Below are 10,195 nucleotides of genomic sequence, written 5' to 3'. Positions count from 1 at the left end.
CACAATGTTTATTTATTTGATATGGACATAACAATTACATTGCTCATTGCACAGTTGTACAAATTGTAGATGCAGTTTTCACCACTTGTCCACAGGAGACTTTTCTAAAAAATACAGTGACACTATAGTTTAAAAAACACCCAATCAAGTACAAAGAATAACATTCTAATAATATTTACAGCAAAATTACAATACCCATTACATAATCTCCAATACAAAAGTAAACATAATCACTCTAGTAACCAGTCAGAAGCTATATGTGAACAGTTGATTTGATTTCAACCATAGTTTGAGTCCTCTGTAGAACACGTTACCATCCGTCTCTACTTGAGTTGTGTAAATACAGTATTGATACAAAATAAGTAACCACTAGTGTATTGTGCTGATATTTGCAGAATGGACATATTTTGATAAGGTGTTACCACCTAATGTTTTAGTAAGAAAAAAAAGTATAGGCCTATGACAAAAGTACATTTTGATTGTACCTGATGTATAAGATAACTGTGAATTAGACAAATAGGTTTCATTAAGCACATTGAAAAGCCTAGCGTCGTTAATCTATATTCACCCATTCACACATGCACACACACCAATATACATACTGTAGCCTAGTATTATGGCTATTTTGTGGGAAAAGATTTGACTATGGAAAAATAACAGACCCCTGTTGGAGCCTGGTCCAGGCCCGGCGCCAGGATGAAATGACTGAGGGGTCAATTGAGATTTTTGAGGGGGCATTTTTTAATAATGTCAATAATAAAATATAAAACTACCTTTTGTGCTGGATTGGTTTTCTAGTGATATTTGGCAGTGATATTCACTAGCAGCACTGGTTATAACAACTCGAAACATGCTGCTACAAACAAAAACAGTTAAAAAAAAAAAAATCATATTGTGTTGCAAAATCAAGCAGGCAGTGTCAGTTCTATGACTCAGCTGGTCATATGCAATATTTTTTTTTTAAATTTGCGATGAAAATGCTTCAATCTGGTGCACTTTGAGATAAAAATGAAGAGGCTAGATCTATAAAGAACTACACACATCATATTAGATTATATCATCTTTACTGTGCTATTATTGCCATTTGCCAACATCACAGTAGGCTACAAAACAACATTGGATAGGGCAGGGGTGGGCAACTTTGATGATGGAGAGGGCCTATTATTTCAAACTCACTCCAGAGGGCCACAATGCATATAGTCAAAAGTAGCTGATCTACAAGCTCAAAACGTGTCGCAGTGCGATGCATTTTGAGCTTGTAGATCTGCTTTTTTTTTTTATTGGAATCCTGAATTATTTTCACCTATTTTTTTAATTGGAATCCGGAAAAGTAATATTTTTTATTTAATTTCAAATACATTTATATGTTATGTTAACTTTATGATTATGAACTGAAATGCAAATATTGGACATAAAAAAGGCTAGTACTAGTCATTAAGCTACTAATATAGACTGAAGTAATTAAAGTGGGTCATGTTTGCATGTTTGTTATTGTAACAGCTGAAATCAATAACATATCAGTATTCTGATATTAACCTGCAGACCGCATTAAGTGAACTGAGTCTGTGCTCAGAGAATACATTCTTCAGCGTGTCCACAATAGTCCACAGCCCACTTTGCCACTTGCTCTGATCCACTGCATCAATAGCACCCCTCCCCCCCAATGGCAGACAATCATATGTCAGACACATACATTCAGTTGATCCGAATTAACATGTGTTAAATTCCTGTGCCTCAGGAATGTCGTACTTCCTGTTCTTTCCAGATGGGAGATGGCCATGACGCATGTTAGATGTTCCTTGCATGCCTGTACAATACATGTTTTTGTTTGTAGCAGCATGTTTCGAGTTGTTATAACCAGTGCTGCTAGTGAATATCACTGCCAAATATCACTAGAAAACCAATCCAGCACAAAAGGTAGTTTTATATTTTATTATTGACATTATTAAAAGGAGGTCGGGTTGAGGGTTCAAGTACCCCCTTTGACCCCTCGTGGCGCCGGGCCTGGCCTGGTCTACGATCATTGTACAGTATACATTATACAGATAATAGTCTTTCTTATTTGATCCTACCTCTAACATTAACCATACCATCAAACATCAACATGGTCCTAGCCTAGGATATAACTGTATCAGAGAAGAACTTAGTCGGGGGCACGGTGGCACAGTCGGTAGCCTATAGTGCTGTCGCCTCACAGCTAGAAGGTCCTGCCTGGGTTCGATTCCCGCTGAGGACGCTGTGGGCGTGTTCCCTCCTCCGCGTCATCAGTGCCCATGCCCGAGGCAGGGTTGGCGAAAGGGCCTTTCTGTGTGGAGTTTGCATGTTCTCTCCGTGTCCCCTAGGGTAGGTACCCTCACAAAAACATGCAGTAATCCTGGTCTCTAAACTACCTCCCCCTGGCCAGCCGGGGCGCCTGATGGAGGGGAAAGGAACTGGTCGGAATAACGTGTTCCTTCCACGCGCTAAAAAAAGAAGAAGAGAAGAACTACGTTATTTCTCTTTTCTCAGGGTGAATAACATTCAAGTCCCTGAAACAAGCAGGCCGCTGGCTGAACAGAGAGGTGAGGAGAGTTGAGCGGGTTGTCGAGTGCATCATTCTGGCTGCCTGCGTGTCACTTGTCAATGGCAGCCTGTGTGTTGGTTGGTTGGTTGGTCTGTTGTGTTTTTTTTTTGCGACAACACATGTAATTATATGTTGACCACTTCTGAAAACCACAAAGGCAGTGGGAGAGAGGGACAGAAAGTGTTATGAAAACAGTGCGTGCGCACGTGCGTGTGTGCGCCATGCACGCATGCGTGAGAGGCAGATAGAGAGACACAGAGAGAGAGAGAGAGAGAGAGAGAGAGACCTAGTGCAGAGACTGAACGCAGATTTGCGAAAAGCAGACTGTGGGAGGTGCTGTGGTGATTGAAGTTGAGAGATCTGCTCGTGGAAGTTCAGCGTCAACAATTCACAGATGAAATGATCAGGCAGCAACTATAGATCAGCTTAGTAGGTTTATTCAGCAAGATGTGTAGTACAAAGGATCTGGAAGGCACATCCTTGCCCCTCAAACCTTCCTTATTGTCTCCACCAGCCGAAGGCATGGGGAGAGTATGTTTTGCACTCCGTCCGTGTGTCCATCCGTCCGTGTGTCTGTCCGTCCGTCCGTCCGTTACCAGGTAATCTTGTACACTCTCAGAGTTAAATTATACACTACAGTATACATTCCTTCGCCTGGAAAGGAGTCAGCTGAGGTGGTTCGGGCATCTGGTTAGGATGCCCCTCGGGCGCCTCCCTAGGGAGGTCCTCGGCGCACGTCCCACTGGGAGGAGACCCCAGGGGGCAGACCAAGGCGCAGTTGGAGGAAATACATCGACTCACTGGCCTTGGAACGTCTCGGAATCCCCCAGGAGGAAGTCACTAATGTTGCTCTGGAGAGGGAAGTCTGGAGCACTCTGGTGGAGCTGTTGCCCCCGCGACCTGACTACGGATAAGCGGTTGAAGATGGATGGATGGATAGATGGATGGATGGATGGGGTATACATTGGGGTCCCAGAGATAGAAATGCCATTAAATGGGGGCCCGTAGCCTATTGCATATCAAACTGAGGGTCGTTGAAATTAAAATGGTTGAGAATCAATGCTAGAGCCGTAAAAATGTTCTCTTATAGGGGGTCCCTGGCATATATTTTCCAAAGGGGGTCCGCGGGCTAATTACTGTCAATTTGGGGGTCCTTGACAAGTTTGGGAACCACTGGCCTAGTGGACTGTTTGTTTCTTGGCAGGCCAACCGTGGGAGCCCCCTTTGGACAGGCTAGTCTGCTGGTCTGGGAGCCCCCGGCCTTTGGACAGGCTAGTCTGCTGGTCTGGGAGCCCCCTTTGGACAGGCTAGTCTGCTGGTCTGGGAGCCCCCTTTGGACAGGCTAGTCTGCTGGTCTGGGAGCCCCCGGCCTTTGGACAGGCTAGTCTGCTGGTCGGGGAGCCCCCGGCCTTTGGACAGGCTAGTCTGCGGTCATGCTTTGCTGCCCGGTGCTCTCTCCACTTCTGTTCTGTCAGGCCTCATTTCTGCATAGAAACCGTTTTCTGCCACTATACATATTATACACTCGTTAAATTATCAATCATGCTACACAACCACTTTGAAACAGACCTCCAATATATGAATGAAAAGCTCAGGACAGTTTTCAGAAGCATGAGCACTCGAGAAATGAATGGAAACAAAACATACTCTCTCCCCATGCCTTCGGCCTGGTGGAGACGATGAGGTGCTCAGTTTACTGGCCAGAAGTGAAAGAAAAGTGTGAAATTGGTGTTTTATAAGTAGCAGCATTATAGTATAACTTTTAATAAACTCAGAAACACTAACATGGAGCTGCCAACAGAGTTACATGATCATAATGTTGAATCTCGTCCACAGTCAGCAATCAGCATGGAGTCCAGCTGGGAAGTTTATGTTTAGAATATCCTAAAAAGAGACAACGAGGAGTTCAAGACTTGGTTTGGGATAATTAGTGGGAGTGCGTAGCCAAGAGGAAAGAAAGCAGAACCGCACAGTCGCATAAAGTTGAGAAACTATAGGAAAAAGTGCACAGATCTCTAGCCTCGCGTTGAGATACTAATATACCACTGCTCTGCACTGCGTGCCTCGGGGCATGTGCAATAGGGGCGGATGAAGGTGAGGTGAGAAGAAAAGGGTACCATTTCTTCTTACGCCTTTCGACATCCAAAGTCGTGAAGGAATTCTATCAAAAACGAAAATGTTTTACAAAAGTTGGCCTCCTAGTGGCGCTATAACAGGCAGATGTGAAAAATGCAGGTCAAAGGTTTTGCTTTGACCTCTAGGGAGTGTGGACTGTGGATGCAAAGTTTCACACAGGTCGGTGCAGTTATAGGTAAAAATTTAAATCGGCCTGTTATAGCGCCACCATGAGGCTGATGAGTGTGTTATTTCGTCCCCGGCCTAGGAGAAATGTGCGTTAAAATGTTCACATAAATTGCACGCTACGTTCATGATTTGAGGCATTTTGTCCAAGACGGACCTATCCTGCAAAAAAGGCAATCTTTCCCATTCGGGATGGAATATGGGAAATCGGACAAATCCATGTTGATCACATGACTATAGAGAAAGTGTGTATCAATTTGTGTGATGTATGGATAACATGTCTACGGGTAGCCTAATATAAAGAAATTTGCAAAAATCTACCTCATGGTGGCGCTATGAAGGCCGTTCTGTAACTTTTGGGGCAGAGGTTCGTCGTTGGCATCCAGGGAGAGTGTGCGCAAAGTTTGGCATCCACCGGGTTAGCGGTGCCGGGAGATTAGCTGTACACAGACGGGCACACGGACACACACGGACGGACGGACGGAGTGTAAAACATACTCTCGCCCCATGCCTTCGGCCTGGTGGAGAGTGAGACAACAATGAAGGGGATGAAGAATGACTACAGAGTGGCACAGATGTACAGATTGTCAGACTGATAGAGGAATCGGCACAACTGATATGGAACTCGGACTTGGATGTTGGAGAAAAGAATAACGGAGACATATATAGGCTATGGCTGAGGCTTATTTATAGATGAGCACATTGTTGCAGTTAGTGTGTTTGTGGTGGTGATGCATAACAATCAGTGTTGGCAACTCTGGTTGAGGAATTTCCTCCACAACAGACTACAAACGGCATATCACTGCACTGCACTGCACTCAATGCCCTTTTTAATGAAGGCAGCCGTGCTATATAGCTGTTCATTGCTCGTTTGTCCGCTCGCTTCGTGAGTGCGTTGGCGTGTTTGTGCGTGCGTGCACAGATTAATGCTGTTGATGTACATGGTTGTTGTCTCCACCAGGCCGGAGGCATGGCTTGCGTGTGTTTCTGTGTGTGTGTGTGTGTGTGTGTGTGTGTGTTTCTGTGTGTGTGCATGGCGTGTGTGCATGTGCATGTGGGCAGGGTGTTTATCTCACATTCCTGACTGTGTAGGTGAGAACTGGCAGTCCACCCTGCCTGCTGTGGGTCAGTTTGTTAGAGTTGGCACCAGAGACGTATGTACGGGGATGGTGTAAAAGAAGACCTGCTGAGATCATATCCACATGCTTTCAGAATTATGCGCAGATTAAACTAAGCATTGTTACACACACACACACACACACACACACACACACACACACACACACACACACACACACACACACACACACACCCTACCAATTGCGGCCTTATCCTGAAACGACCCCAACTATTCATAAAAACACCATACACACACACTCACACATGCACGCACGCTCACTTGAATCATTTAGTCCATCCTTAAACTTTAACAGCCTGCACATAACACTACTTAAGGATACAGGTTTGCAACGTCATGCCCACGTCTCAGCTTACATCATTAAATCAAGATTAAAATAAAGTCCCGGCAAATGTTACGAATGATACAATAATGAAATTAAAGTGATACGACAAACATGGAGAGACACACATAGTGGAACCTGTGCACAGAAGTTTTAATACATGCTTTATTTGCTTTGGCTACAGAAAGAAATGTAGAGCAATCTTGCAATATCTCTCTCCCGCTGGAGATTAAAGCCAAAATGATGCAGGACTAAGTATGAGCACTTACGAGAGCTCACAATAATGACTAGGTTGGTTGTTTGAGTGAAGCGAAAGGGGGGAAGGGGGGGGGGGGGGGGGGGGGGGATTATAAGACGGAGGCAATGGGGTGAGAGAATACAAGGTGCTTGTGTTTGACAGTGTGGAGCCAGCTAAGCTTCACACTTATCCCTTCCAACAATCGACGCGACAAGTTGGACATAATTTGTTGTTTAAAGGAAAAACTGCAGAGAATACCAAGGTGATTGTGAATTCGTGATTGACAGTGTGGAGCCAGCAAAGCTCCCTACTTTATCCCTTCCACCAATCAACGTGACAAGTTGGACATCATTTGTTGTTTTTAAAGAAACTGCTAGGCTTTAAATACAGCATGTGTTATGAGAATAGTTTCAGGATTGTTGAGACGAGGGAGTGAATAAATAGCTTTGACTCGTTTGCGGTTCCAACATGTAAGACCCATCTCCAAACAGTGAATCACTGAGCTTCCCGAACATGATAATATCAGTAATCCAAATCCAAATACCTTGTTTCAAGCACGTGGGAAAAAAATATGTGCTCGAGAGATTGTTTTAGATTTGCTCTCAGTCATGTCTGACTTGGGCCATAAAGATATTTTCTAATATTTGAAAGACAATGCCTGCTGCCAAAACGTTACGAAACATCCAGGAATAAAAGCACATCCTTTGACCACAGCTGCCATCAGGCACGCAATCCCAAATCTCCATGGATATGAATAAAGCGTCCCCCTCCAAATTCCCTATATATGTGTGTATTTTAGTTTGATTTCCAAAGCAATCACAAAAAGAGCAAACCTGCAGACACAAGGTTTCTACGGGACACTGACGTTATGCAACAGCCATTAAATCTAGATGCCGACTAGATTCGTTGACGTTCAAATAACAAAATTCACAGTCACTTGTCCCGGGCAGCATCATGTGTTGTAGGACGACAGAGCCACCAGATTCTTTAGAAGAAAGCAGGGCCAGGCTTGAGTAATGTCTGCCTATCCCTCAGCCAGTCTGGTTCAGTCACCCACCTCCAAGCCCACAGTTTTGGCGCGGCCAAACGAAATGACCTTGACTTACATCATTGAATGTTTTCACTTGAATCTGAGTCACTCACAAAATGGGCCCACAATCCTTAATGTGTACTGTCCACTGTTTGCAAAATAGACCTCCTAAAAATGATTCATGTCGACTACTATTATGAAAACATATGAAACTATGCCTTAAAAATAGCAGGAATAATATCTGGGCTAGCCAGTTAAAAAAAAAAGAAGAACGGATTCCCAGGAGGCTTTATAGTAGCCCTCTCCTGTTTTTGCTCTACACTAAATATTGTTGCTGAAAATATCTAATCTACAAGCTCGCAATGCACCGCAAAAGTGAACTGTTGTGAGCTTGTCGATCTGCTATCTTTGCCAAAATGTTGGCCCCAGAATAGGCACACACTAGGTTTCAAGCGGTTGCGCCTCGGTGTGGGTGTGGACGTAGCGTGGGGGGGAGACGTTTTGAGTTGTTGTTGGATCGAAATTTGTCTGGATTATGTTTTCTCTGACCGACTAAGCCACAGAGCAGCCTCTGGTGCACCTGTCTGACCAGTGGCTGAAAACAAAGACAGACTGCTCAAAACTGGTTAGAATGTGACCATGTTATTTGCAGGCAGTGCAGGGAAAAGTGTATACTCATTCTTTACTTAAGTAAAAGTATCAATACTGCATTATAGAATAATGTCAAAATGTACTTTGAGTGAAAGAACATGTTGGCGTCAAAATGTACTTAAAGTACCAAAAGTAGAAAGTATACTTATTGGGCAGAATGTCCTATGCCAAGCTATCAAAATAATGTATAAAAAGTATTTTGAAAATAGCTGATCTACAAGCTCACAATGTGTCGCATTGTGAACTTGTAGATCGGCTATTTTCAAATGGACGGAATGTGTATAGGGCTAAAGTGGTTAATGTATGTTTTGTAATAATAATCTAAATCTACAAAGTAACTAGTAGCGAAAGTGTTCACATAATTGTAGTGGAGTAGAAGTACAACATTTGCCTCAGAGATGTAGTGGAATAGAATTAAAAGTATTAGAAATTGGAAATACTCAAGCAAAGTACAAATACAGATTTGTACTCAAGTACAGTACTTATAAGTAAAGGTACTTAGTTACTTTCCACCACTGTGTGTGTGCAGAGGTTGAGGATCTTTTCCAGGCTTATGGTCAAACATTATTGAGTTACATTCTCTCGCACTGTCTTGTCCTTCATTACCTTCATCCTGTCTTTACTTCGAAGTCCATAGTATCAATTTACTTTACTTACTTTATTTATTTACTGGGAGCGGACAGTGCATACCGTATGTTAAAAGGTGTAATACATACACATGAGTATAAGTCTAAACATGCCAGATTTTGCGAAAGCTACTTTCAAACCGTAGTCCCCAAAAATGTGAAGACAAACACAACACAACATAAGTTAGCAACACTGCAGGATACATGAACAAGCACTCTGTTGTTCACTTTTCTCTACTCCCGGCTGTAATGATAAAAAGGGCCTCTAGAAGTGTCCATATAATCCCTTTGGGTGGTGGGTGAGGATCGAAGGATGTGAGGATCGAAGGATGTGAGTCGAAGGCGCGGAGAACACATGTCAACACACAGTGATAATAGTTGCCATGCATCCATACCATGCACAGACACAAATGGTTAAAACTGGGTTAATTTTGTTCTGGTATGTTCTGGTAATGGGGGGGGGGGGGGGGGGAGTAAAATGTGTTCCACTTAAAAGGCCGGCCGTAAAACACTCCACTCGTGTCACATGTGGTGAAAACCTGACATTCAGATTACATCTCTGTACTGAATACCCTTAGATATAATGATGCTATTTTGAGCTGTAAGGTATTTTTGAGTGGTGTAAACCACTCCTACAACTGGCTTTGTTAGTCTGTCTGTCTGTGCTCAAACAATGAGCATGGTCGCTATGGTCACCCAGTTCACACGGGTGTGATTTCATTACGTCAGACATTACGTCAGACCACAGCTGATCAGTCTATATAAGACCTTACACCACTCAGTTCACACAGGTGTGATTTTTTTCCTTCGATTGCCATTTGGCAATATGAGAAAAATGTCCATGCAGTCAAATCATAGATTTTGTCCCTAAAAAGTCAACTGTAATGGTGCTGAATGCAATCCTCCATCTGTGAAAAGCGACATACAGACATATTTGTCCACACTTTACCATAAAAAGCCGGTAAGAGAATATTTGACCTTCACATTCTCACATCGTACTGGGCCTTAGAGCCGTGGTTCGACACAATGTCCCTCAGTCACGTGATGAAAGATGGACCTCCTGCTGGGAAAACAGATGCAAAAGAAAACAAGTGTTCGTTACAGCGTAATATCCACAGTTCCAGAATGATTCATGCCAACATTGTTCATGAAGTATGTGTGCCCCCGAAAAACACACAGGCCCCTTTTCCACCCGTTCAGTTCTTTTTGGTTCTTAGTTCATGAGCCAGAGCTCCAAAATTGTAACGTTAATTATGAATTGAGTGGGCAAAACCATACCTATATTAGATTGTTATCACCATGAAACTTCCCCAATTGAGTACTTAC

Source organism: Electrona antarctica (assembly GCF_951216825.1).
Source record: "Electrona antarctica genome assembly, chromosome: 14".
Taxonomy (NCBI): Eukaryota; Metazoa; Chordata; class Actinopteri; order Myctophiformes; family Myctophidae; genus Electrona; species Electrona antarctica.
Note: the sequence above shows the minus strand (reverse complement) of the source record.